Consider the following 6288-nt stretch of genomic DNA (forward strand, 5'->3'; position numbering starts at 1 on the left):
TAGGACTCTTTATCCAGTGTCAGAAGTCTGAACAAGTCGTACAAATAATGTCAACAGATGCGGAATGAAGAGATATCAGAGGGGTGTTTTACCCTGGATCTTCCTTTTGAATTTTAAAATTCATGACAATTTCATGATTCATGGTGGAAAAATGAAAACAAACCTGTATATCTTGATGGGAAGGATCACCCAGAGAAGCTGTAGAGTTGAGATTTGAAAATGGGGCAAAAACACTTTAATCCTTTTGTATAAAAAAGCTGCATGAATCAAAATTCACCTTGGTGATGGTGATGGGTCCTTGTTTCACTGGCAGGGCTTCAACATTTACTTCGTCAAAGTACTCGAGTAGTTTGAGTAATGAATGATCAAAAAAGGACTCCAGTCCTTTAAATTGGACTACTGGGGACGGATATTAATACCAGGTCCAAACAAAGTCTACAAATAACATGGCAGCACAGATCAGTGTTAAAAAACAGTGCAGCATTTACACATCTGGGATCAAGTTACCCAACTGTTCTGTCTTTTCTTTCACCTTCACAGATATAGATAGATATGACGAACGACTGCAAGCAGCAAAAAGGAACATGAATTTGGATAGTCTTGGATCGGTTTTAAGGCCCTGACACACCAAGACGGCTGTCGGCCGTCGGTGAGCGTCGGTGCGCGTCTGTCGGCCTAGTTTTCCCGGTGTGTCCCGCATGTGTCCTCGCTCAAAACTTCTGCCATAGTAGCCAGATCGCTAGCCTTAGCTTCATTGGTCTCTGACGGGCTTGGCGGTGTCGCGGTGGTAGTATTTCAGCAACCCCGAGTAAATATTTTGCACTGCTTGGTTGCAGAGGAGGTTGGCATATCACGGAGGTTTTACAGGAAGAGTTAGTGATATTTGTCCGGGAGTTTTGGTTAAATCGTGCACGGCTGTACGGAGCTCTCTAAGTAAGCTACCATCTTGGTCTTGGTCACGTGACCCCCCCAGATAGTTGCAGGTGATTTAATTGATATTTTATTCATATTGAGATACATAAACCTTATAGTGGAAAGAGAGTGTACTTTCTTCTTCACAAGTCGGGTAGAACGTCATCGTAACATGAGCTTTATTTGGTGTTATTGATATTTTCCCCACCATTGTTTTACATCACAGGCTTCTTTCAAAGAACCGGCCGCACTTCGCTGCTGCGTGGTCCGAACATCAAACATATGTTCAGTCTCAGATGTATTTATATCCCACTCCCCCTTTGTTTCCACCATTTTTAAGGCTGTGGTCTGACCACCTTCTTTGTTATCCCCGCCGATGGCTAATTAAGACTCTGCAGTCTTGTGAACAGAGGGAGATGTCAGACTGTAGGGGGCGCAGGAGGTTGGGGAGGGGGGTGGTGGGGCGGGGAGGTAGTTGGATGGCAGTGAAAATAAGCACTTCCTCCTCTGTGATTCCTAAAATAACCGGTTCCCCCGTGGCTTGATTGCCACACTCCTGAGGACCGGGTATCCCAGCTGTGAGACGGGCTGTCAGAGCCACTCTCTGTAACACACACACACCGACGCACACACACATGCATCACCCTCCCTCTCCGTTATGTAGTGACAGCAATATCAACACCTACAGTACACACATGTTCAGTGCAGACTTGCACACACTCCTCAACTGTCAAGGACTAACTTAATGCCTCTATTTCTCTCTGATTACATTTTTAAATGGTCCCTTGTCGTGGTGTATCAGTAGCATCTATCCAGAGACATCCAAACAGCACTTCTCCAAAACGAGGCTGACGAGCAAACGTAGTGCCCAGAAATGCAGCCTGGCTGCAGGGATTTCCCATTCAGCCACGAGAGCATCAGTGAAACTTTGTGTTGTGCCACAAAGGGAGTGCTGATGCAGTTATTAGAGAGTTGTTAATAATTGTCTCACAATAGTTATTAATAATTAATAAAGATTACGTCTTATCAAAATGAATCAATCAAAACGGGGCACCACCTGACTTATCAGGAAAATAATAACTAATCAGCAAAATCAGTCTCAAAGTAGCTGTTATTCCAAACCTGCCAGTCTGTTGCCCGGGGGGGCGTTACAGAGTAACAGTGAAGGAAGGAGTCTGAGCACAGACCTTTGCAACCAGCAGATGTGACAAATATGTATCTACCTCACAACACTCCACCTGCTTTTCTGCACTGTTTAACTGTATATACTGTTCATATCCTGTTTATACATATTTTATACGTATCTTTTGTATTTTTTATATATTTTTTATTTCTGACTTTTCAGTCTTTTTACCCCTCCCCTATATGTGTGTACTGCTGACAACAAATAAGTTTCCCCACTGAGGGAGAAAATAAAGGATATTCTATTCTATTCTATTCTATTCTATTCTATTCTATTCTATAAAATAAACACAAAAAACGTATCCCATTCAAATGAATCGGAATGTATTTACACAAGTGTAAAAGATAATGAAACAACACTTAAATTCCTATGCCTAAACTACACGTAAACAACAACTAACTAAACATTAACACAAACTTCAGATCATCTACGTGTGTTGGTGTCAGCACGTCACATAACATGGACCAAAAGGAAAATGGTGAACAACGTCACGTAAGACCTCAGAGAGAGATAGCGAACATGTGCTTTTCCAAACTGCGGGGGGATATTTCCTCCATGTTGAACTAGTGCAGTGTGTCCCAACCCTGGTCCTGGAGTTCCCCTGTCCTGCATGTTTTAGGTCAGAGGTGGGACGTTACAGCTGAGGAGACACAGGTGTTATCAGTCAAAGACTGGAACAAGGGAAGTAAAATCAGAACTCAACACACCAAGAAACAATCTGTCAGTAAAACAGGAAGCAAGTCTTGAAAACAAGACCAAACTAATAAAAAAACAAAATGAAAACTGTAAACATTGACCGTTACAGCTTTAACTCAACCTTAATTATTAGTCAATACTTATATTTTTCATCATGTATTTATTTAGTTATTAATTTTCAAATGAACGAAACAGAGGAAGATGTTTTTAGCTTCAATCAGGATCCAGACTGATTGGAGGAGGCGTGTCTTCTGTTCTGCAGGAGTTCCTGTTGATGATTGTTCAGTGCTGGTTCATCTGATACTGATGAAGGAAACGTCCTGAAGCGTCCTGAGTTGCATTTTCTGAGAAGAAGGAACCCAGTACTGCAGGGGTGTCGGACTCCAGTCCTCGAGGGCCGGTGTCCCTGCAGGTTTTAGATGTTTCCCTGCTTCATTGCACCATGATACAAGTGACTGTGTCATCAACAGAACTATCCAGACTTTGATGACAAGCTGATGACGAGGATTAATTAGAATCAGGTGTGTTAAAGCAGTGAAACATCTATCACAGGTGTCAAACTGAATCCCAGAAGGGCCGGTGTCCTGCATGTTTTAGATCAGTGGTTCTCAACTCCGGTCCTTGGGACCCCCTGCCCTGCATGTCTTAGATGTTTCCCTGCATCAACACACCTGATTCTAATTAACAGTCGTCACCAGCTTGTCATCAAAGTCTGGATAGTTCTGTTAATGACACAGTCACTTGTATCATGGTGCAATGAAGCAGGGAAACATCTAAAACCTGCAGGGACACCGGCCCTCGAGGACTGAGTCCGGCACCCCTGATCTATAACATGCAGGACACCGGCCCTTTTGCGATTCAGTTTGACACCTGTGGAGTACTGCAAGGGTCTCGGACTCCAGTCCTCGAGGGCCGCAATCCTGCATGTTTTAGATCAGTGTTTCCTAACCCTGGTCCTCGAGGCACACTGCCCTGCATGTTTTAGAACTGGGTTTCTTTTTCTCAGAAAATGCAGCTCAGGATGCTACTCCTCACTGCCCTGGTACCATCTTTTCAGGTGTCTCCAATCTGTACTTAGTGGCCAACCAGACTGTTCCTGGTAATTCCAGTAACACACTGAACAAACCACTACTTTGTATTTAACATGAGCAAATCCCCCACTCAGAACATGTTTCCTTCATCAGTATCAGATGAACCAACACTGAACAATCATCAACAGGAATGGAAACACCAGGGCCCTCATTTATCAACAGTGCGTAGAAAAGGTCCTAAATTCTGTCGTAGGAGTGAAATTTAGAATGTGTGTAAGTACAAAAAAATCCGGATTTATCAAACGTGCGGACGCTGGTCATACGCACATCAGTGATGATAAATCCCACCTGTTCTAAACTGCCGTGCTCGTGCATGGTCACCGTCATTTGCATTCAGAAACGCCTCCAATTGACCATATATGGAGCAACAACAGCTCCCGCTTGGAGGTTTTCAAACTTTATTGAACAAAATTCTGTAGAGTTTACAACAAAAGGCAAATGAAACAAAATAATCAATTATCTACAAATATTCAACATTTGGGGGGGTTGAGAGCAAAAAAAAAAGAGATACATTTACTGACAAGCTATGGGAAGTGCATTAATAAAAATGAGGAAACAAAGACATCGTTTCATATAAGCTTTTGGCAATATCGTTTTTTTCACGCATCAGTTTAAGACAGTGTTTCTCAACCCTGGTCCTCGAGGCACCCCTATCCTGCATGTTTTAGATGTTTCCCTGCACCAACACACCTGATTCTAATTAATGGTCCTAATTAGCTTGTCACCAAGGTCTGCCCAGCTCTGTTGATGACACATGTACTTTTATCACGGTGTGCTGAAGCAGAGTAACATCTAAAACATGCAGGACAGGGGCCCATGAGGAACAGGATTGAGAAACGCTGGTTTAAGAGACGCTAAGTACAGTTTACATTCATTTTTCAGTTGTACAATGGAGGGTTTGCTGTTATTCCATTTGCATTTATGTATGTGATATTTGGCTTGTAAAATAATTATGTTGACCATGTTTGATATATTTCTTGGAAGATTATCCATATAAATTAAGATTTGGTTGGAGTCAAAAGCTCCTGCTTAGAGGTGCAAACACCAATAGAGCTGTTCTGCAGAATAAATGAGTGTTGCATTCCTGCAGGCCACCGGGCAACGACGGGCAACAGAGACATAGTTGCATCGCAGATTATTTGTGCATTGAATGAAATCCTTTCATGTTCACGTAACTAAATTCATTGTGTGATGGTGATTTTATGGCGATTTGGGTGCAATATAGCTCCAATTATGTTTGGGAATCCGGCGATGGCATGAAATCCTCGTTTAATTTGGGCTTGTTGGTGATGTGTGTATGGAAACTGGGTGTAAATTATGGCCAGAGAAATTATTGCATCCAACACTGCCGGCATGATTCTGCTGCGAAATGCCGCATGTCTCCAATCTCTCTCTGAAATGTTCCAGTGGACAAACATCCCAGGGTGGACAGGAGCTGGATGTGACTGGGATGGAGTTGTAAATCACAGCATAGATCCATCAGAATGTTTTTGGGGAAGCGGTACCTGCTGAGAAGCCGCTCCGTGCTCTCACTGAACATCAGCGCGCTCCGCAAAAATGCGCTCTCTGCGCGGAGCGTGTTTTTGCGGAGCGCACGGTCTCTAAATCCTCCAACAGTGCAAGATAAGCCATGGTACTTGTATTTTCTTTTCAGGTCGTCCTGCCAAAGCTGTCTTTTATAGCTTGTCACACCAATTATTCAAAATGTCTGAATTACTTATGGAGAATTTTTATTAATTGGAGGAAACGGGGAACATGTGCACATGTTCCCCGTTCAGTCACAGTTCAGCGATCTCAAACTTCACATGTAAAGTTTGACACTCTTTTAATGGGTTCTATTTGTAGTTTCACTGTTCTACTAGGTTTTGTGCGTACGCATGGTCGGAGCTGTGCGTATATTTACACGTGTTTCTGCGCACAAATAGATGTTGATAAATACCATACTTTGCGTGGGAATGCTCGTACGCACGCTTTACGCACAGATCTGTGCGTACGCACGGTTGATAAATGAGGGCCCAGGTTTCCTCACTGGTCTCCTGCTCTGAAGAAAACACCTTCCCTCATCAACATGGGTAGCGAGACCACACTTGTTAGAAACACATTCCTCAAGCCAGAAACTAAAGAAATGATCCCTGAAAGTATAATCTTAGTTTGTGGTGGCTGTTGTCTGGGATCTCATATCTACAGACGTGGATTTCTGGTCCTGGTGAACTCCTGCAGAACAGAAGACACGCCTCCTCCAATCAGTCTGGATCCTGATTGATCCTTTAAAACAGAATAAAGCTAAAAACATCTTCCTCTGCTTATTTTTTTTTGGAAAATGAATAACTAAATAAATGAAAAAATATAAAATATATGTATATTTAAGGTTGAGTTAAAGCTGTAATGGTCACTGTAAGGTGTTTT

At 42.7% G+C, this 6288-nt stretch overlaps 1 non-coding gene across 1 annotated transcript; it reads right to left on the reverse strand.

The window, feature by feature from the left end:
* Positions 1–5819: 5819 nt before the first annotated feature.
* On the reverse strand, positions 5820–6030 carry LOC133462987 (small nucleolar RNA U3). The gene has a single exon (XR_009784311.1). It is a non-coding gene; the product is annotated as a small nucleolar RNA U3 (small nucleolar RNA).
* Between the last annotated feature and the right edge of the window lie 258 nt (positions 6031–6288).

The sequence above is a fragment of the Cololabis saira genome, chromosome 16 (genome assembly GCF_033807715.1).
Source record: "Cololabis saira isolate AMF1-May2022 chromosome 16, fColSai1.1, whole genome shotgun sequence".
In the NCBI taxonomy this organism is placed as follows: domain Eukaryota; kingdom Metazoa; phylum Chordata; class Actinopteri; order Beloniformes; family Belonidae; genus Cololabis; species Cololabis saira.